Below are 23,606 nucleotides of genomic sequence, written 5' to 3'. Positions count from 1 at the left end.
TTCAACTACATTGACAAATATGCTTGATTAAGGGCTGGGAGAGTTGGCAGCAGAAATTTAAACTGGTGGGAGAAAATATGACAATTTTTAGCTGGGAAATGCAAATAGAATGTGGTACAGAGAGCAGAAGTTGCTGTACAAGGGATTTTTCCGAAGTCTGCTAGGAAGAGTGGAAAAAAAAAAAGGAGAGGAAGGTGCTTTGGTGAAGTGTGATGAAAGAGATTTGGGTGGTAAAGGAATATCTGAGTTCAGGCCCAATAGTCAGATGAGACTCACTCAAGCTGTCATAGTGGTTTCTCAAAACAGGTTATTGGAGAGATATGATGACAGGCAGGTGGAGTGCTGCTTGCTGGAGAGGGATGGGGCTTCTTGTGGGGAGCAGGAGACAGAGGAGATAGCTCCTCTTCTCCTGCAGCTCTCCAGGGAAGCGGGGAAGACCTGGACTTACTGGGGATGCAGCTTATTGTAGGAGGTTTCTGATAAGAGGCACACTTTAACACTTGATTTCACAAACCAATGCATGAGCTATTTTTGAAAAATCAGACACTGCTGCAGAAGGTGGAGTCGTATTTCGTGTCCATCTGAAGCTTTGGCTTCCAAGGAAATTTTGCCAGCCACAGTGGTGGCGGAGCTGTTGTGTGAGTCTCCTCTGTGGAGAGGGACCAAGTTACATCAAGGTCAAGAGCAAGTTATAGTTCGCTGAACCAGAAGAGTGGGCTGGGTGCCATAGAGTTACACAGGAGATACTCAGGACAGGAGAAGATGGCAACCTCTGTCTGCTGGTCCGTATGTACTGTCTTAGTAAAACGCACACATGGTAAAATGTTAAACCACTTTTGCATATTTTTAACTGGCTTGGAGTGAGAAATCTACGGGGCACTTGTGTTTGTTCTCAATTGCTTCATGTTTTTTTGCTTTCTTGGATTAACATCTAGAAGGAGCATTTTTTGCATTTTGGGTTTGGTGGGGTTTTTTTGTTTGTGTTTTTGTTGTTTGGTTGTGGTGTTCTGTGGAGTTTTTTTGGAAGGTTGTGGTCTGCAGCAGGGCAGGGGACAGTGAATAGTGGCAGGAAATGGGAGGCAACTGGAGATGGATTCAGCTATACAAACACACACCTGCCTATCTCCATTAGGAAAGCAAGTGTAGTGGCGGTAAAACACACTTTCCTTTAGTCCATTTCTCTATACTTTTATCTCAAAATAAACTTTCAAGGGCTTAAAGGGCAGCTGTTGCCACCCCTGGGGCATGGTGTGCAGCACAATAGGAAACTCTTTAGCAAACTTGGAAATCACAATGAAGAAATAGGACAAATGTTCAAAAATGTGCTTAATTAGCTTGCATTATCAGTAACTGCACTGAGTTGATGTCTCATTTAAATTTTCAATGTAGAGCTCTTTCTGGCTGGAGTATTTCATCATTACTGTTACAATTTAGCCTTTGCAATTGGGACTCTTCAAAAATGATGGGCTTTCCTATCTAAGAAAAACCTGCACCAAGTTCTCACTTTTAAAGCTTAAAACTCATTCTGATATAAATTAGAATAGTGCAGCTTTGCTATGAATCTTACTTTTCTGAGAAAGTTGGGAGGTTTTCATATTTATTTAGATAGTGATGTTTAAAATTTGCATACGGCTCTTTGAAATTGCACCTTTTGTTGCTGCAAATGTCATTTTTAGTTCTAAATGAAAAATGATAAATACTTTTCCAGGAGTCTGGAGCTCAAGGATTAATGTGGTTGAACTAGTTAAATGTTAAATCTATTCAAAGTAAAACTGCATAGAGACTGCAAATGTTCTTGCATGCAAGTAAATCCTTTTTATATTGTGTGGTTTGCTAAAGATGTAACCACTCTGCCAGCTTGTTCTGTACAGATAAGTTATGTACGTTATAGGCGCTTTATCTTAGGGTGCTATATTTGCTGTCCCCATTAATGCTAAGCCGAGATCGCAGTTTAATTCTGCTTTGTATTAAAATGGGAATCAGCCTTTTTGAATGGAAGGGAGGATGCTGTAGAACACATATTTTATACATAGAATTTATATCCTCAATGGGTAGAAACAAAAGTTTCTCGAGGAAATTACATGGACTGTAACAGAAGTTTAAATATTTCTCTCATCACCTTCAAGTAAATCTCTCTTCAGACTTCATCAGATAAGAGTCCTTGATGGACTTTAGTTGAACTTGGTTACATCTATGAGACAAAAGTATTACACATCCCAACAGCATCTTTTTTACCAATAAGTGCTGTTGAAATTTACACTTATGAAATGACTGAGAAGTCTTAATTCTGTTCCTTGATTTAGCAGATTTGCCATGTGTTCCCTCATACCTAATTTAAAATGGGAAGGTTTTGCAAAACAGTGGTCAGGATGATGTTTTTTAGTTCATCTGACTTATATGAACCTGTAGATAAAACACTGCAGATAAACCACCTTGGGATTCCAGGTTCAAGCACTCACAAGTTTGGGAGCGAAAAGCATTTACGCTGGGACTAGTTTCAATGCCCTGTGTTGTCCGAATAAAAGGTTCCTTTTTTTCATCCAGCTACATTCTTGGAAGTGACTGGGTTGTTTTGGCTGCAGCTTCTCAGAAAACTCAGCCTGAACTCAGTGCATACAACTTCAGCACAAAAGGTCTACAGAGTCACAAAGGTTTCCTAAGCAATGAAGGGCAACATGTTGGCAAGCTACAGGTACCCCAAATGTAAATTGCTGCCTTTTTTATTTAAGATTTGGGATTTTAAATTTGCATTCCAGAATTTAATTTGGGTTACTTCTTCTTTCTCTGACTTAACCAGATCGTGGTGCTTTGGGAAAGCACCACAGGGAGACAGGGAGGAGACAATAAATCTTCTCCTACCTCCTTTGTAATTAGACTGTCATAAAACCTTACACATGATGTTTAATAGCCCTTTTGACACCACTGCCAGCAACACAGCAAAGCTGGATGCTGTAGAGTATGGAGAAATGGACCTGCATTCCAGGCCCAGTGGTTTCTCGTGATGATGAGTTCAGCAGACTACTTGCTTGTAGGAGAAGGATTGATTTCCATAATGCCTTTTCTTCATGAGTTCAAGCCCCTTCAGGGGCTGCAATATCCAAAGATGAGACAAGCCATGTCCCACCTTCATTTCACCAGCAGCTAACCTGCTCAGATGGTTCTGCAGCTGTCAGATGTTGTCAAGCACCATCTCTTCACACGGGCTCTTCTGAAGGGAATGCTAAGCTTAGCAGTGTTTCTTTGGGATTGATGTGGTCCTGAAGTAATTTTTCCTAATGAAATACAGGGAATATATGCAGTTAATGAAGTCTCTGCAGAGATAGGACTGAAGATGAGTGTTAGTTTTTCAGAGCTGGGACTTGAGGATGATCTAAAAGGCTTAAGATAAGAGGATATATATATGTGTGTGTGTGTGTATTTATACCTACGTGTACATATGAAGTCAGGAAAAGAGAATTCATGTCATTTGTGGCTGTTTCTAATTGTTTCTGCAATGTGATACTGAAAAGAAGAGAATGAGACATCCTGCTCCTGGTTGCAAGATCACTAAAATGGAGTCCAGTCATTTATAATGGAAACTTCTGCAATATTCTTTGTTTTCCTGACCAGTTCTGAGCACTGCGGGAGCTGTACAATTACTGTGATTGAATTAAATGGAAACCCATCGAAGCAGCAAGCAGGGTGTTTCCAAAAATGATCCTGTTTTGGGGTATAATAAGTTTTAAATCCATGCTGTTATATATAAAATCTGTGGCTGAAAACTTGGTAAAAGCTTCAAAACCCTTGTTTCTGCTTCAAAGAAAAGATTTATTTAGCTTTCAAGTAATCACAAGGCAAACATGGCTGTGGCCTGTAATTTTTATGGATGTAGTTAAAAAGTATTTTTGGAGGTTCAAGAGCTGTTGATTAAATGACAAACTACTTGTGCTTCGTGTGCATTTCCCTCACTCTGGAAACTATAAATGCTCTAGACTGTAGCAGTAGTAAGTTATGCATTTCATCCATAAATAAAACATGTTTATGTTAATATATTTAATCATTAGTACATTATCTGTGCAGGAATTATTTAATCTCCAGCCTGATGTTACCCTTGTTGCTTTCTGTTTGTGATTACTCAAGTCTTTAATAAGTAACTTTCTGCTTTGGGGACATACATAAGTAACTTTCTGCTTTACAGGACATACAGGCAGTTCCTGTAAGAAATGGCTGCATGACTGGTTGTGGGTTTCCCTTTCATATTTGTGTTGTCTGAAGTGCCATTGCCCAGCTGCTGGTCGCTGGGACCTGGGCAGCAAGGAGCATGCAGAGGTCCTGGAGCTCAGCTCTCCAAAGACCACTAGTGTATTAGAGAAGAAGCAACCTCAGCCTTATCAGGTGCATATGTTGTTAATGGAGTCCAGGAAAACGCTGTAAGAGAGCTACAACAGGCTGTGTGAGACTTGATTTCCACGCATAGATATTCCTGTGACTGTGTGTGCCCACCTTTCTGGGTGTCGCAGGTTGAGGGCACTTCCCAGCCACCTGCTGCAATGGCTGGGTGGGTTACAGCAGCGATGCGCAGGGAGGGTGAGACCCCTCCCTCTGTCAGAGCTGGCTTTGGCTCTTCTACACAGACTACAGGCAGTTTCAGACTTCAGGAAGCCAAGGCAGCTCCTCCTACAGTGAAGTAATCTGCCTTCCTTGCCTTTTTTTGTTTGCTTGGGTTTGCTGCTGCTATTATGGGGTTTTTTTGTTTGTTTGGTAGTGTTTTCCTTAATATGACTGGGGAAGCTTCTGAACTGCCACTAATAACAAACAGCTAAAACACTGGTTGTAAACTTAATCCTTTCAAATACAAATCTACCTTCCACAAAACCACAGAAGTCTTTTTTAATTTTAATCAGACTATATCCCTCCCACTTTCTTTTTTTAATAGGAAGACTTTAAATTCTGGGAGGGTGTTGAAATGTAGCAAATTTGTAACAAAATGGATAAACTTTAGCCATGTTGCTTTCTTGGAATAAAATAGCTCTGGGGTTATTCCATCAAATCAGCCTTGTAGGTGAGAGAAACTTATAACATGGAAAAAGGTATGCCTTTTAACAGACCCTGAATGTGTTGCTTTCCAAGAGACTTGTGTTCCTTCTGCCACATTTTTCTTTCTTCCACACTTGCTTTGTTGTATCTTGCCTTTAATTATTTTTGAAATCCCAAGAAGCAGCTGTATCTGTACTGTATCTCATAGGACAGAGACACAGCAATGTCTTAGAGCTCTCTGAAGTGCTGCAGAATAATCTCTAAGAAGTAGAAATGAGAGAATATAGGCTTCAGTAGAAATTCCTTTCATCATGATATTCAGTGCTGCAGCCATCACATAACTGGCAAAATTAGGTCAAAACTGCCAGACTTGTGCTTTCTGAAAGAAAATTTTGTATAAACCTACTGCTCCAAACTTTTGAAACAGAAGACTTTATAAACAAGTATCATTATAATTTATAATACAGAAAACAGTATTACAATAACTATGTTGCTTCAGACAGATTGTTTCAGAATTTTTCTTCACCTGATTTTGTAGTATTTGTGGCGCCTGAATAAAGTCTTTATTCTGACACTTCAGCCTCTAATCGTTAGGGAGATTCTAGCAATGTGCTTGTTAATGCACTCCTTGGTGCTGTCAGGCTCTTGCCTCGGGCCAGCTATTTGATTATTACCCCGTTAAAACCGAGGTGAGTAGTTCTGGCTTGGCTTAGCTGGTTCTGAGACATGTGACCGGAGCCACAGAAGAGGCTCCTTCTCCTCCTCTTCCTCTGCAGAGGGTGTGATGAGTTGGAAGAATGGAAGAGTGTGCTGTCTTCTGATGTGATGGCCCTGGGTAGAGCTGAGGCAGCCACAGCATGGGTGCATCACACCACAGATGGGTTAATAAGCCTCTGCTGCATCTCTTCTGTTAGTAGTCTTAACCTCCTAACCCTTGGGATACCAGCTGGGCAGAGGAGACAAAATTTGTGGTTAAATAGTGTATGGAGCTTGGGTTGGTATCTCAGTGCAGAGGAGAAGCTGATCCCCCCTGTGCAAGGTGCAAACTGCTGGTGGAGCTAGAGACACCAGTAGGGTGGATACTGAGATTAAACTATAGTTGTGAAGGAAAACACTTGTGCAATACTGATTACTAGTTTATAAAATAAAACAAGAAATATGGCTGACTAGTGTGGTGCTTGATGTTGGACAAAGTGCTTCCCTTACCTGCCCACCAGTTTTCTTGTAAGGCTTTGTTTGTCATCCTGGTCATATCAATCTGTATTTTTTGAAGTTCTTCAGGACTCTCAGGTCATGGGAAATGACATGAAGGGCTTAATTCCAGCAAGTGTTTGCTTCTTTAACAGAATTGGCTCTTTTTATCTAGTGGTTCACATCAGGACACTGGGGAGCTCGGCTTCTAGTCTTCCTCCCAGTCAGCATCTCTTTGTCAGCAGCAGCTTCTTTCTCCCCTTCTCCTGTGAATTTATTCAGACTAAATTTGTGGCTTTGGTAAAAGGGGAAACAGTGTTTTCCACCAAACTCAAGGATTTGCTGAAGGTCTCTGCTTTCGCTACAGATATCACTGAGAGCTGGAATCATCTTGGCTACCGAAGCGATTCAGTAATTTATTTTGTGTGTTTCAGTAGCACCAATCAGAGCTGGATTTGGCCAAATTAAATTTAAATTCTGTTCACTTCTTCACCAGTCAATTGAAGCATGGGACTGCCTTCTGGGGGCTTGATGAGATTTCATTGCACAAGCCAGGAAGATGTCTCTTAATTGACTCTGGCCTCTAGCAGTTTGTTTTGGGTTGCTTTTCTAGTCTTCTCTCTGTGCCTGAGAATGCAACCTTGATCTTTTGCAACCTAAGCTGAGCCTCACAGGCTGCACGCGTGTGAAATGCCACAACTTCAGAGGCATTCCTTTTGCCAGAATGACTGCTAGATTGCCCCATTTTTGTGTGACATAAGCATTTGTAAGTTTTTCAAGTATAAAACCTGTTGTGTACAGCAGTTTCTTAGTGGATGTATTTGATTTGTTTCTTTTTTTGGGAAGAACTGCACTGGAGACTACATTTATATTGTTGATGTGTAAGTTTTAATTTAGCAATATGTTTATTAATGCTTCCAGCTGGTTTTCTATTTTATTCTTGAAATTAGCACTTCAGGTGTTTTAATTAAACCCTTTGGGATTTTTTTTAGTTCTTTTTTTTTTTTCTCTCTTTTTAGTTAAAAATCTTTGGTATAAGTGTAAAACCTTATTTTTAACCTTTAAAGTACTTCAAGTGGTTGGTTTCTGAATCTGAGTTCTAATGAGTCAGTATGATTTTATTTTTAAATTTGACTAGCAAGATGAAGAGCAATTCAATGTTTTTGTTAAGCATGCATGAAGCTTTTGATTATTGCTTTCTTCCTATGTATTCTGATGAGGACAGTTTCATCTTTTTGGTTACTTCCAACTAGGAAATCAACTTCTAAGATATTTGCCATCGGTGCATGCGTGCAAGAAAAAAATTGAATGCAAAAGGTTTTGTAAAGGTGTTTTCAGCAGGATCTTTATTTAGTATTGCTCCATTAAGTGAATGTTGGGAGCACTATTGACTTAAGAGAAATAAGATATTAGGAGGAAACAAGTTGCATGCTTGCAACTCATGGGTTTCTGAGCTCTCCTTCTGCAATTATAACACAGGACAAAAGTATGCTTGAGGATAGCTAACACACAATATGCGCTTTCTAGAACAAGTTCACAAGCTACCACAAGATACTACGTAGCATTTGGAACTGTGAAGTCGTACTTCTGGCCCAAGGTTCATGAAATTTGGGCTGCACAGGTCATGTTTCCATCTACGAAGATGTCTGTGTTAAATGTTTTCCTTGTAATTGTGTTAGTGCAATCTGCATTTTAGGATGAAGAATTGGTTAGAAGAAGGCCATATTCTTCCCTCATTGTAAACAATGTTTCCTGATTAATCTGGATAAGGACTCTTGTTGTCTTTGTATGCATGTTCAGTTCAATTCCAAATGGCCATGACATTTGAAACTCCTAGATAAACTTGTATCTATCATCATTTACAATACATGGATTCAAGATCTAATCACTCACTTCTCTTGAGCTGCCATTGTTTGTTACTCTCGCCATGTGCTGCGTGTGTAATGTTAAGACTGAGCCCACTTTAAAATAGCCCAAAAGTAACTAGATACTTGATTTTGTTTAGTTTTCACTGTTTTGCAGTGGCAGTAATCTAAAATCAAAACCCGATTTTATTTTTTTAGTGCCTCTCTGAATATAAATAGATAGCACAAGTTTCATTCCTTGGTAATGTGTCAAGTTGACATTTATCTCAGTGAAAACATGGAGGAGTCGCAGCTTTGTTGTGGTAAGGAAGCCAAAAACTTAACACTACTTAGCTCTGGAGTGACAAGAATAAGGATGGAAATGAGAATGAGCCCTTTTCTTTCCTTTTATTTTTTTTTTTCTTTCCACAGAATATTCTGACACTGTTATGTGATTGTTAATGAAAAATAATCTTGCCACCATCTTTTAAAATTATTTTGGAGTTTAGTAGTTTGGCCAAAATACATGCTTGTTGGACAACAGGACCTACCTGATGCTTGTACATGTGATGAGTTTATACTTGTCTGAACATAACACAGGAAATCAAAGCAGCACCATTAATAACTGCCTCATATCCAGTTCAGAACCAGTGATACTCAACTCCCTCATGAATCTTCCTTCACAGCACTGAGGGAACTGTAAACCCTCCTGTGACAATGTCAGATTTGGTGCAGGCGGTTACAAGTTGCAGCATGATAAGCTGCCAGTGTTGGCTATAAGCTGAGCCTAGATTGTTTGATATCCTATTTTAAGTTTTTCTAACAAGATAAATCTGGAAATTGATGGGGAGCTTACTGAAGTTAATTTGACATCAGTGAGATTCCATCTGGGCATTTACAGAGCAATTTCTTTGGCGAAAAGGCCCTTCTGTGGTGTTCTTCCAGGGTACTTCTGTAAAAGCGGCGTATCTGTGGCTGCACATAACCATTTTCAGTCCCTTTACATGTGCTTTCTATCCTGAATAGTTAACAGCTCTTTGTGTTTGCTGCGTGCACGGCTACATGTGCAGTGCTGTCGCTGGCTGCTGAAGAGCAGATTTCGAATGAAGCCCTTGGGTGTGTACCGAGAGCTCAGCTGCAGATGGGAAGTGCCTTTCCTGTGGAATTTAGATGAAAATTGCCATACGTAACATATCATTGTGCAGTTCAAAAATCTAGATTAGGTTGTAATTGATAAAACAGATATTGAATTTTTAAGTATATAATCTCGCTTCATCATATATTTCTTCCCAAAGCTCGGTGATGTCTGTTTATATTAAAGCAGCCTCATGAAATTTTTAGAGGAAAAATTAAATGGTGTTTTGACCATTCAGTGTGAGCCTAGGGTTGAAATATTACTGCATATTATTTCCTGTAAATTAATTCTCTGTTCATGTATGGGTGTGTAATGCCTTCTTTTTGGTTGTTGTTTGTTTAATTAAACATGTATCTAATCCTACAGTTGTTAATCTGTCAAGCTCCTGTTGGAATTTATAGCCATCTGATCAAGTAAAGGAGGGCTGGATAAAATCTCTTGTAAGGTCTTGAGGAAGTGCATGTCTAAGAGAAATCTTTATTTCTAATTTTAAATAGCATTGTAGTACCGTGTAAGATTTTGATTATTTAGTGGCTAAAGTGTTTCCTCCCATTTTGATGGTGAATTGCTGTATCTGTTTAATTTTCCTTGGATCATTTCCTGTCCACAAAGACTCTATCTTTAATGTTCAGCCTTTCTAGTAAACACTCAATGGATAGGAAGTTATAGCTTCATAATAGACAACATCCATGTGGAAAATCTGTAAACATCCTTTTACATCCCTTTTTATTGAAATTTATTCATTAGTCATTCCTGCTACACTGCTTACTTTGTTTGACAGCTCGGCCAGGCTGTGTGTGTAAGGTGGGAACCTTCTGACTCTGTCAATGCATGAGACTAAAGCTGTACAGGCAAAGTGTATCGGTTTGAATATTAAGGCGCTGTATGTAGCCTAAAATATAAACAGAATAACCTGTCTGATAGGCATTTTTTATGTCCAAAGGAAGAGCGTTGTACAAACACAAAAATTAATTACTGCCCTGGAAATGCTTTTTTCCCTCATTATCACTTTTGGAAAAGGTTACAATCAGGAGTGGGATAAGTTGGTCAACATAGATCTAATACCTCTAGTAGGCAACCTGAAACACAGTAAACTTTGTGCTGACTTGGTAGTCCTGTCTGTACGGAGATCAGAATATTTTCCTAGTGTACAGCATGTTCTTTGCACACTGAAGAATATTGGTCTTAACCGATTAGGTCTCTGTCTCATGAAGTTTTGTACGTGAGGTTCCTGCCACAGTGGGAATCCTGTTCCACTCCATGTCACGAGCTCCAGGAACCTCAGCACAGCAGTGAGGACCTCTGGGTCTGGGACCCCATGGCTGACCAGCCTGTCTGCTGAACCTGGTGTGCCTGCTCCTGGTCCAGAGGGAAAAACGCAGCACCATGAAGTAGCTGGAGGGTTTGTGCTTCCCTTCATCCACAGCTTCTCTTCAGTTTTGCCCTATTACACATCCAAGTGAAGAATACAGGAAATAAAATTCTGTCAAAAGCTTGTGCTTAGTTGAATGTATCTCTTCATTGCTTATCGAACAAAACAAATAGAAATTACTTCAGTCCAGATGAACTTTTTCTGTTTCTTCCAGCATAATTTCTCATCCTTATTTGGTCCAAAAGTTGAGATTTATTTTCAAGAAATTCGTGTGTGTCTGTGTGTACAAAATATATTAATGATTTCATCATCTGCTTTCTCATAGTCACTGGCTTCATTATAATGGCCCCTAGGAGAGATGCACAAAAGATTCTGCCTGAAGTTGTGTGAATTACAACTTTAAGGCCTGAAAACTGGATGGGTTTTGGCTTCTAATTCTGGATACCTTGCTATTGACGTTTGTGTTTTTAATTAATTTGTCAAAGTGATGGTGAGGCTATTTTTACTAAGAAACCTCCAAATCCTTTCAGTTTGGGGGTTGAAAGGTTTCTTATTTCCTTTCCCTCGCGACTTCTAATCTCACTTCGTAGCCCATAAATTAGTGGCAACCTCAGAGGTGGCTGATGTAACTTCTCTGGAGCCCAACAGCATCAGTCTTGAGGCAATTACGTCCCCTCAGCTCAGGGAATGCGACCATTGCTTCTGCATCTCTCCTATCTCATGCTATCCACAGGGCAAAGGAGTGTGTTGCCTTAATCCCGACTGAACTGGGATTGTCAGTTTGTCGTGTCTGAGGCCTGAGGATCACTGCATCCCTTCATCTGCTGAACTCATCTGAATTGTTTTTTAATTATTATTTTCAATATCTGCATGGTCTTCAGGGAAGATGACAAGGACATAATCTCAGGTCAGGCCTTATTGTGCTGCTGCAGTGCAAACCAAAGGAGATAACTTCTTCAGCCTACATGCCATAAAAAAATAGCTTTTCATAGCTTTTCTTTGGAGAGCGCTCTCAAATCTTAGATGTCTGCATTTCTCTTCTTCCCTTCCTGTTTCACTTTCATGCTTGTACCCTGTATAAAATACCTGTATTTCTGTATGTGTGCTTGGGGAAAAAACAAGTATTGCTTTCCCAAAACCTTTTGGGTAGCTGGTATAAGGAAGGAAATGGCCTGATTTGTGTATTTGAATTACTGACACAGTCTCCAAATACCTCAGATTGCCAAGTCAGGAAAGTCTGCAATGAAAACTGTTTCAATGAAAGCATTACTTCAGAGAGCTAGTTCTTTCAAATAGATAAACCGTGAAGAATCGCAGGTAATCCTTATTGATGGGTCTAATATTACTGGTGAGCTAGGAGCTTGGTCTTTTAAAAGTGAATTCTGACTGTCCTTTCCATAAAGTTCACTGTAATGCAAAGTGTCATGTTGTTCATTTTTATCAAGAATTAGCATTTTCTTCATGTTTTGTGTTTTCCATGATTCAAAAGAAGTACAGCTGTTTGTTTGTTTTCCCAGATAGTGTTCCATTTTCATTCCTGTATGAACTAGCAGCCAAAGAAGATTCTGCAAGTCTCCTGTTTCCTAGCCTCATTTGGAGCTAGGAAAAAGGAAGCAAATCCAAAGCTAGCCCAATTTTGCCACCATTCTTTGCTCTGATATTGACAGTCCCACACATCCTTATATGTTTTTTCTTTAAAACAACAAATCATGAATGCCCTTTTCCATGTACTTGAATGCTATTAAGTAGAATAAAAATCACATAAAGATGCATAGATCAGTATCCCATAATAAGTTGAAAAATAATAATTTTTAAAAGGACCAAAACATATATTTTTGAGAACATTTCCTATGTATTTTTCATCTTGAAAATAAAGGATTCTGCAGCTTGTGTTATATGAGTCTATTAATAATCTAGTGAGCTTCTGATGAATGTGCAATTGATTAGTATCCTGTGGTATTTCCTTAGCAAAAGTTGGCCACAGAGCTGTTACAGTAACTGAGGTCTTGTCCATACCTGAAAATAATACTGTGTCATTCCACGGTTTGTTAGAAGAGATAGTGAACATGGTTTTGCACGTGCCTATATTAACTGTTAAGCTGAAGTTGCCATCACTGTGTTCAGTCCCGTGAAATGAAGCTGATGTGTTGAAATAGTAATATTCTGGGTAACACCTAATCATGCTTGAAGATGCTCTACCCTGCATGGCAGCATTCACTGTAACTGTTCTGTGCTCAAGTAGGAGACTTTGGTCTATGAGGTGTCACCACAATCGAACACTGAACTGTCTCCATCCCATGCAGTATCACTTGTGCAGAGTCGCCTCTTGGCTGTCAGTTGGCCCAACTGTAGCACTGTAGCATGTGACTTTCCCGTTGCAGATGACTTATTTCCTGTACAAAATCTTAAAGGTGGCTTGTGTTGCAATGTTCACCATGCAAACGATGAACAAATGTTCCAAAGAAACCACTTGTATTCACTTTACACAGAAAAAAAGAAGCACATCAGAGATAATTTCTATAAAGTTGCCATCCTACGCACAGCTCTACTACTGACTGTTGAGCAAGTCGCAGTAACTACGTGCAAGGGTGGACTTGTGGGTAGAGGTAGAGAAGAAGCACTAGAATAAAAGCTCAGATCTCATGGCACGTGGTCAGTATCTGAATTAATCATATCTATCTATCTATCTTCTTCTGGAGTGACTGCAGAGCAAGAGATAATGGAGCTGAAAGCAGCAACTCCTAACTAGAAACAAATGTGGTTGCTGAAAAGAAAGAGGTGATTGTTTAAAGGCAAAGCTGTATGAAGACAAATCTGCAGATAGGAATTAATACTGGCTACTGATTTTTAAACTGTAAAAGGAAACTAGTGGATAAATGATAAAGATTGTCTGTTTCTGTGAAACAGTTCTCACTGGTAGGCGTGAAGGGAGTCAGCTGCCATTACCCTCCTGTGTAGGAGCTTACAACTGATGGTGCAATAACAGTAGCTATCTTGAGAATCATGTGGCCTTGAGGAAAAAGAGGTAATTGCTTCATGTTTTTGGCTCTCCTTCTGTGCAGTGGTGCCTTTTGCGGTGCTGCTCAAGAATCTGCTGCTTGGGCGTGAAGGGAAAGGGCTGTATGACATGCAGTGCCTTGGCAGCACAGGTCACTGTCCTGTACAGGAGATCTGCATTTCAAGGCAAGCCAGTTTGGGCGCTGGTAGGGACACATTCAGTGTGTAAATAATCAGAGAGCAAATTAGGTTCTTACTCTGACTGTACAAATGTGTCTCGTGGGACATTCAGATGGGCTTTAAAGGTTTTGTTCTTTGCCAACTACCTCTTCCTGTACCAGGCTTCTTAAGAAACAAGGATGCTTATGGTTTTAATCTCTCATTGATTATGGGGCACCCAAAGGTGGTGCCATCACAAAGTGACCTGTGCTTCTCAAAGCTGTTTGAGAAAATTGCCTGGAAAAAATCCACCCTCATTCAAATGCCAAGTTGTATGCCTGGGGTAACTAAACACTTTTTTGAAAATGAAAATAAGTCTACTTCTTTTAATATTTTAGAGCTGTTTTGTATAATGTTCAACTCCTTATTTGCATAGATATCAAAGTGCTTCATAGACTGGGTGTGCATTGTTAGCACGGAATAGAGTAATTTCATAACGATTTCTTAAGTGGGATTTTGTTAGGAGATACCCATAACTTTTACATTTGAGGCTGTGGGGAAGCATTAGACCAGCAATTTTAAATAGTGCAAGTTCTGTTTCCCCAGGATATATATAGTTAATAGGTTTGGGTTTTTTTGTTGTTGTTTTTATTTCTGCCATGTAGCCTTATAGGCAGACTGAAGCCTTGAGTTTTTATTATCTTAGGTGGCTGACAAAAATCACATGTGTGAAAACCCAAATTATTTGCCCTTTTCCAGTATTGGTCTTAAGAGCTGGGCAAACACATGGACTATGAGATTCTTAATGGAGTATTTTCATTTTTTGGGGACACTATTTTCTGTTAGGAACAATGAGACGCTCAGGTGCTTTCAGTGAGATCTTGCTGTCAGTAGAAATTTCCCCTGCAGCAGCACTCCAGTAAAGCTTTTGAAAAGGGAAGCTCTTACCTTTCATGAGATATCTGGACCAACTTACTGAATTACAGGTAAGGGAGCATTGTGTTGCTAAAGTTTTTAGTGCCCTTGGTGAGCCCTGGGTTATTCTCCTTCTCCCTCTACTATCCTCCAAACACACAGCTAGGAGAATTGGTAATTGGCATCTCAGATACTGTGTAGTATCTTGGAGAGGAATGGTTTGAACAGTTTGTTCCACTCCTCTGCCTTTTGCTCCTAAAAAAACATTGACCCTTAACAGTTTGTCAAGGTATGTCCACTCGCAAAGCTGGAAACTTCATTATTTTCTTTCTCAGTGAAAGGTAACTGATAACTGCTATTCCTCTGTCTCTGGCACCAAGCTTAGGTAATCGTGAGCACCTAAATTCCCCACCTCAAAATAGGTGGGGCTGTTCAGTGAGTTGCCGTCCCCATGGGTTGCAGAAGCCTATTTAAGGACTACCCGACTGTGTTTTGTATGCTCTGCTGAAAGTGGCGAGGCCCAGAGGATGTCATTTTTGGGTGCATAGAGGAACCTTTAGAGTGACCACAGATACAGATAGCATATGCACCCACTGACCTTGCTGTTACTAAGTGATCTTCCTCTCCCAAGCACACATGACTAATCAGAGCAACAGAGAGCTTCAGGGAGGAGAGCTCAAAGGGAAAGAGAAAGTGGACTGACATAGATGTTCCACAAGCTGAGAGGTGCACGGTCACCCATGTCAATCAGGTTACAGATAATGAAAGCTGCTGTGTCTTACATGCATGCATAAACCTAATAGCTGCTTGCAATTGTGCTAGCTGTGTGGATGGGTGTTTCTAATGCAGATTACATTCAGAAATACAAATGCCAAATATTTAAAATCCTTCTTTTCAGCTGCTTGTGCATACCACAGACTTTCTCATTTTCTATTTAAATAGGAAGTGTGATCTAGTTATTTTGTTCCATTCTCTTTCATGGAAGTAAGGCGGCAAAGTTGAAAGAACATGTGATTACTCAAAATGTTGGCTTCCCTGTTAAAGCTGCAGGGCTAAAGCCAAGGAGGTACTTAAGGATTTAAACTTACATTGAATAGGATTTAAAAGCCAGATTCCTAAATACTTTTTTTGGATTTGTCCCTAAATCTTTCAACAGTCGCCATGTTCATCTTCACAGTTTGTCACAGCTGAGAAAGCTATGCACTATCTTTCTGTATGAAAGCACAGAGATGAGAGCAAAAGAGTGCACAAATTGAAGGGAAGCCATGAAATTGTTAAGATTGCTTTTAGCTACCCCGAGGTGAAGTTTTCTGTGCTTTTTGCCCAGAAGCCTGGGGAATGGAAGAGGAGGTGAGGCCAGAGTGTGTGTCCCCAGCAACATGGGCTTTCTCTCAAAGCCTCATGCAGTCACCTACCTCCACAGAGCAATGAGGCGAGAGTCATTGCCAGCACTGGTCACTGGTGTTTGCAAAGGGGACCTGCAGCTGGCACCACCTGCATCAGCATCCATCCATCCGTCCAGAGGGATGTGCCAGCTGCTCCCTCCTCAGAAACCACTTACTCCTCTGAAGAAGCAAGGTAGTGGTTTTGTAGTGGGACTGAGTACTTACCTGGAAGAAAATGGTGGCATGAAATAGATGATGCTGTAACCTCATCTTCAAGGAACTGATTGTCAAAGCGCTCATATCAACCTATGGGGGCTATGCCTTACTGTATTGCCTGACCAGAGTCTGGGTATTTCTTGCTGCTTGAGGTTCTGCCTTGTGACTATTCAGGGCATGTGCACACAGGTATCCTGAGATACAGCTGCTGGACTCTTAGTTATGAGGGGTGCAGTGCTGGAAGGACTCTGTAGAAAGTCCCACCACATCTCCCAGAGAAGAGACTGACTTCGTTATTTCCAGAACCCATGTACACTTTTGACCTGCTGGTTTTTACACCTGCTGCCAGCAGTACCTCCGTGCCCTGGTCCCCACCAAGGAAGCTTTGCACAGATCTCTGCCAAACCACTTGTAGAGCAGATGCTACCAGTGGTAGGCTGCTTGTGTCACTGTGTGAGGGAGGAGCATTGGTGGAGATTTTTGTGTGGAGATACTTCTGCCCCACACATACCTTCTTCACTTCCCCTGGAATTTCCCTCCAGTAACCAGGCAGCATCACATGGCATTGACTTACACTGAAATTACATTTCCTTCACCTTCTGTTAAGGACTTCCTTCTGCCACTGCTAGGTTTTTACCCCATACCTCTTTCTCCACAGTTTAAGATCTCTTCTGAGGTTCCTCTCCCCCTTCTTGGGCTTTTGTAACTAATATTTCTACTGAAGTGCTGGAAGAGGAAAAATATTCTGACTCACACTAGGACCACTTATTTTCATAAAAACATTGGTATCTGTGAGAAAAATCAGTCAATCAAAATCTAGACAAAGATTATGCTTTGGATGCTTTTTCTGAGCACCCTCCAGCAAAGTGAGTCTCTCCTCTGTGAAGACCACAAGGAGAGCTGTCAGGCGGGCAGAAGAAGCTGAGGCTGGGCTGTCTGCAGTCCCTGCTGAGAGCCCCTGTGCCTGCCCTGGGGGTGTGCATGGGACCTCGTACATCAGCCACACTCTGAACAATGGTGCTAATGGGCAAGGGGTCTTCCCCAGCTGGGCATGGCCCTGTCATGGGTGTTCTCTGGCTTCAGTGCTGGTAAGCAGCATCCCTGGCAGAGAGGTAATCAAGGGGGTCGTCTGGAAAAGCACCTGGGTTTGCTTTTCTGGTATATGCTGGGGTTTGCTTTTGCTCAGGGTTTTGGGCTCATTTTCTTTCTCTTTCAATAGTTTGCTTTGCCTTAGGATTCAGACCACTATGGTAGCATTACGATGAAATGAAAGGTTGCAGTTCATGTCTGAGGTTTTCAAACAAAAAGGTTAAATGGTTTATTTATCCCTTTTACCTTTCCAAAGGCCTGCAATATATTTTCACTAAGGTGTTGTATTTCATGTCAGAATATAATACTTGTGATGCAGCTTTTGTGGTGGATTCTCCTACTCCCTGAAAAGGAACCTCTTCCATTTGACTGACAGTAGGAAGCAGCTGTATGTGCTTAGTGGTTTTTCCTCTGTCTGTGGGAGCCTGCTCCTATAGAAATGAGTGGGTGTCCTGGTTTCGGCTGGGACAGAGTTAATTTTCTTCCTATTAGCTGGTATAATGCTGAGTTTTTGATTTAGTGTGAAAATAATGTCGATAACGCTCTGATGTCTTAGTTGTTGCCAAGCAGTGCTTACATTAAGTCAAGGACTTTTCAGCGTCTCGTCCTGCCCAGTGGTGGGGGACTGGGAGTGCACAAGAAGCTGGGAGGGGACACAGTTGGGACAGCTGACCCAAACTGACCAAAGGGATATTCCACACCATATGACATCATGCTCACTATATAAAGTAGGAGGAAGGTTAGCTATGTGGCCACTGCTTGGGAACTGGCTGGGTATAAGTTGGTAGTTGATGAGCAATTACATCATGCATCAATTGTTGTATATATTGTTTTAGTGTCATCATCATCATTATTATTATTTCCCTTTCTGTCCTGTTAAACTGTCTTTGTCTTAACCCATGAGTTTTACCCCCCCCCCTTTTTTTTTTTTTGTGATTCTCTCTCCCGTCCCAGTGCGGGGGGGCAGGAAGGAGTGAGCGGCTGTTTGTGGTGTTTAGTTGCCTGCTGGGTTAAACCACAACAGTGGGATTTTTCCTGTTGATGTTGGCAGGAAGGATGATCAGACAAATGCAAAGCTTCCACTCTAGGAGTCCTTAGTAGTGTTGGTCCTTTTGATGTAAAGCATCTGGCTTTGTTCCTGTGAAAATCCTGCTCCATAAAATCCCTGGCAATGAGAGTGGTGAGTTCTGGGTGCAAAATGATGACAAAAAGCACATTTCTCCTCTGTGGCAAAAACTTTGAAATTGCTGGTACAAAATGATTATCATTAGAAAATATAAAAGACAGGGGGTGTAAAAACCTGCAAGAGGGGAAAACCACACATAGCTGATGACTATTGCATCATGTGAACACTGAACGGCACTAAGTGGGCTTTGAAGAAGCAAAAAACAAACAAACAAACAAACAAAAAACCCCACAAACAAACATCAGGAGCACTGAAGGTTTGGCTGAAAGTGGGTATAGCACTCTGACATTCCAGAGATTTAGTACCTGTGATTTAACTTGCTCAGTTCACCCAAATCTAAAGTATAGAGTTACAGCTTTTTAATGCAATGTGAAAGATCAGTTTTCAAGTTTAAAAAAAAAAAAAAAAAGTATCTTTTTTTTCCTTTCTAACTGGTATTCATTTAATGCTTTAATGCCAGCTTATTTTGTGACTATGGATGTGTTTAATAAAATTTCTTCATATGCTTGAGGAAGAAAATAGAACTTGTCAAAGTTCAACTGTGAAAGCACTTTGTTGTGGCTTACTGAATGCAAAGAAGGGGTCAATAGATAAATTCAGTCATTCAGAGTCTAAAGAAGCTAATATTTCAGTTTGCCCAGAACCCTTGCTCTTTTAAGTCTGAAGCTCCAAGAAAGGTTATTTACTGTGTTTTCTATATAGACGTAAGTACAGGAGACCCAATAGGACTATCTGTGCAAGATGTGTCAGCTGGAGCATTGCTGTATTCATCTTCAGTGCCAAGCAACTCCAGTTACTCTTTGGTCAAACAAACTTTTTATTCATTGAGGTGCAGTTGTTTGCCAGAGCTATTTGCAACCATGTGGCAGAGGGGGCACAATTAATACATTGTGAAAAATGAATACCTTTTTTTTATGGTGTATGCTATGGAGATGTAATGGGGCCCCGCTGGCAGTGATCTGAGGAGCAGTGCAGGGGCAGGATGAGGGTTTGCCAGATCATAGCAGAGCACTTGAAATTCTCCAACTGGCAGGAAGGAAAAAGTGCACACGAGAGAGCCCGTGGGAACTGTAGTTTGGTTCGGCAGCGTCCGTTACCATTGTCAAACTGCCTGTCTCAAACTGCCTGTCTCAAACTGTTAAGACTGACAAACTGCCAGTAATTATCATTTAGAAAATTAGTGGCTGCCAAGATCATCACGCACATCACACGTGTTGGTTGGATTGCTTTGAAATTACTTTGCTTAAAAAAAAAAAAAAAGAGAGATAAAAAAAAAAAGTCCTGAGCCTGCATCTGCTCCAAGAATAGCATTGAGTTTTGACACATGCCAGTTGGTGCTGGCAGTAGTTATTTTTGTTGTTTGGAGTAGGCTTGGGAGATGCTTTCTTGGAGTGCGTCACTGCTGCTGTTTACTTTTTGGGTAACAGGGCTACTGCGACCTCTGAATATTTGTAGCAAATCTAAATAAATAACTAGCGGGGTTGCCCTTTCTTTTCCTTCCTTGCTTGTCACACTGGACTGAGAGAGAAGTAAAAATACAGGTTGCTAGAAGGAAAACTTTCTTATTTTGCAGTTGATTCCCAGCCACTGTAAAGAAATGGATTCAGAGTGTGAAGGGCTGAGTGGGGTAAGAGCTTAGAAACAGCTTTAGCTGCAGACCACCATCGCTTCATCTCCTCTCAACCCTCCCAAACAGTACATAGGTAGAAACTGTGGCTTAGGACAGAGCAAATGTCCTTGATATCCTCCTGAAGGAATCTGAATGCAGCTGTGACTGAGAGCTAGAGATGAGACAGACACAACCACGTCACAGAGCCGTCACTGGGAAGGGAGATGGTGGTGATGAAAAGGCTGTGTAGAAGCTTGCGTGATGTTTTCCATGAAGAGATTTGTGACTTCATCAGTTGTCATTGAATAAGTAGGTACAAAGTCTCCAAGTCAATGATCTGTGATTCTGAAGGACCCCAAGTTTGAGTTGTCAGACAGCCCAAGAAAATCTGACTTACATTTTAGAGTGTGTAGATTTCTGTAGATTTATATTGGGTGCAAGGGTGTAAAAACCTTGGATGCTCTCTGCCTTTCCCTTCAGAATGTGCTTCAGGACAAGTCTTCCAGGGCAACACTGCCAACCTCTGAAGTTCCGTGTCATGCTCACTCTCCTGTGCGGCTCACCCACCACTGTTTCAGAATTCGAACAAAAACTTTTTGGAGTGATTGATTTTAAACCCCAGTGTCTCCAGGACCCAGGGGTCAGTGCAATATAACCAAAAGGCAAGTCAGTTGGATGGAGGTAGTGAAGAATTGCAGCAGAGCAGCCCCTGCATCTAAGGGACAGGATTTTTCAGGGTTTTTCTTCATCAGCACTTCCAATTTGTATTGGATCTACACCTTTACAGTAAGTGATGTCATATATCAATCTAACTTTTTGTGGAATACGGAAGGAGAAATTCCTCTTTTCAAATAATATTTCAAGAACTCTGAAGCAAGATGTTTGCTTGTGACTTGCAGAGTAACAGATGTCATGAAAATGAGAGGAAAACATATTGCATTTTATTATTCCATCTATGTGAACACTTTACTGTGTCTAATTCTGTTAATCTAAAATTATAAATGAACTTACCCTGACATAAGCTAATTTTCATTATAGACACCAAATGCTATTATGTTGGGCGACAAATTGGCTTAGGATAATTCTCTCTTTAGAAAATAAGATTGTAATCAACAGATTTATAAGTTAATAAAGTCTCATGATATATGTATACCCTATAGCTTTTAGAGCTTTATTTTCAGTTCAGGGTTCCCATTAGTTTAATTTAGGTTTATTGGTACAGTCATTAGATTGAAGATATGCCTTTTTTTAAAAGCCAACAAAGAGTGTCAGCATGAGATATGGAAAAGAAGCAGTATGAGGGATTTTATTGCAAAGTTGTTGATGGATGAGATTTAGGGACAAGGATATGCAGTGAGAGCTTGTGTTTTGTCTAAAGTTTGCACAATGAACATATGTAGGATCCCAACTCGAAAAGGTGAGATTATTTTCATCTGAAATAAAGCTTTGGCAAAAAGTAAAAACTTTTTGTAGATGAAATTTATTTTTTTTTCCTTCTCCACTAGTCAGGTCTAAACTGTAAACTCTGAACAGCGTGATACAGTTTATTGACCAAGTAGCTCTGGTCTCGACATTTAAAAGTCCAGCAGCAGAACACTCCCCGATATGGATGCAGAGATTTAAATACATCTTATTTGTGGAAATATTTAAACAAGCAAACAAAAAAGGGTTTATCTGTTTGCACATGCATGTTCTAGTTTCTAATTTGTTTATCTACTTTTTTGTACTTTGAAACAGTGAATCTGCTCAGTTTTGCTTTTTTTGCAAAACAGCTTTTTTTGTATTAAGAATAATCATGTGCCTGCAGTTTGCTCATCATCTTATCTGAGCAAACTTGTAGAAATAATTAATAAAGCTTGGATAGTGAGCAGATGTGGATCTGGGTCATTTGTATTAATAACAAGTAGGTGAGATTTTGTGTGATTTTGTAAATCTGATGAGGTGTGTATACAAGGGTGTGGGTTTCTGTCTGACTGTATGTGATCAGGATTGAATTACATGTACTTTTATTTCAGAGAGTGTACGAAGTGTGAGGATATGCAAACATGCTCTCTGGTTTGAGATCTTCTGCAGGGCTGGCTGGAAAGTGACCAGGATCTCTCCATCCTGGTTTGTTCCTGTGCTGTTTCAAGGAACTCTAGTCTCCCCTAGGTATACTTTTAGTTGAATCATAGAACATCCTGAGTTGGAAGAGATCCTCAACTCATGTCCCTGCATATGACAACCCCACAGTTCACACCATGTGTCTAAGGGTGTTCTCCAGTCTCTTCTTCAACACTGTCAGGCTGGTTAAAAGTCTGTAATTAAATGTGTGTGGCTTGAGGAGCCTGGGAAGAGCCATCTATCTGGGCTATGTCCGTCTGCTGGCAGGACTGGCATGACTGGCAGTGAGGGACCATGCTGCCAGCAGCTCCTTCCCCATGGCTGCCCAGTCAAGGGGGCCAGGGAGGAGCCATGGGACCCTGCGCCGGGGCTCAAACCATGAGGGGCCTTTTGTGCCTACAGCACAGGGAGACCTTATTTCCAGTATAACTGCAGCTGGCAGCATCCATGTCGGGGAGCAGCTTCCCTTTCCCTGTGCTTTTAGAGTAAAGAAAGGGTCTCTCCAGTTAGAAAGCTGCGTTTCACGAGGACAGGAACCAAGAGACAGTTCATTTCTATGGAGACTTGCTATAAATAGCTTGCTCTGTTAACATAAATTCTTTCACTAAGTGAATCCTACAAACAAGGTTTTGTTCCAGGCTTACAAAATGCTTTGTATCCTTTTGTCACTTCAGACATGCTTGTTCAGACTCTGGGACTTCCCCTTCAAAATGAGAGGTGAGCCTGGCACTCGCAGGGTGACACTGCCCCACTGATGGAGTGAGGGAGTCAGCCTTCATCAACAGACCTGTTATGGCTTTAATTTTTGGCATCATTTGTAGGAAAAGGACAACTGGGCATTTTTAAGGCAAGTAAGACAGAACTTGCAAGTCCACCCTCACCGTTGTTTAGATCTTCTACTAGGCTGCAGCGTTTTCTACTGCTCTGTGCTCTACTAATGCTTGCAGTCGGTCTATGGCAGAAGCTGTAGCTACTGCAGGCCTTGAAAGCTTCTCAGGGCTTTTAGGAAGCTTGTAATTGCTCCGCTGTGAATCCGAGAGTGAGAAAGAGCTTGCCTAGAAGGAAAAAGTCTTCTGTTACAGCTAGTGCAGTGGAAACCCTACAGATATAAATGGTCCCGGCTGTATGATATGCATCTGTCACTCTGCAAAACTGCAGCTTTTTATTTTCTTCCACTTACATAGCCCTGGTACTGGAAACCCTCTCCCTGGGAGATTCTCTGCTTCTGTTTAAACACATTTCTGCATTTGGCTATCTGATGCTCAGTCCATATCCCTTCCTCCTCTTTGCATGAAATGGCAGCTAATTAGCTGCTGAAATTTTAACAGAGCTGAAAGATGTGACCCACAGTTGTCTGTCTGGAGAAGGGAAGTGATTTGGCATTCAGGC

The sequence above is a fragment of the Nesoenas mayeri genome (assembly GCF_963082525.1).
Source record: "Nesoenas mayeri genome assembly, chromosome: 3".
Taxonomy (NCBI): domain Eukaryota; kingdom Metazoa; phylum Chordata; class Aves; order Columbiformes; family Columbidae; genus Nesoenas; species Nesoenas mayeri.
This window is presented reverse-complemented; position numbering follows the sequence as displayed.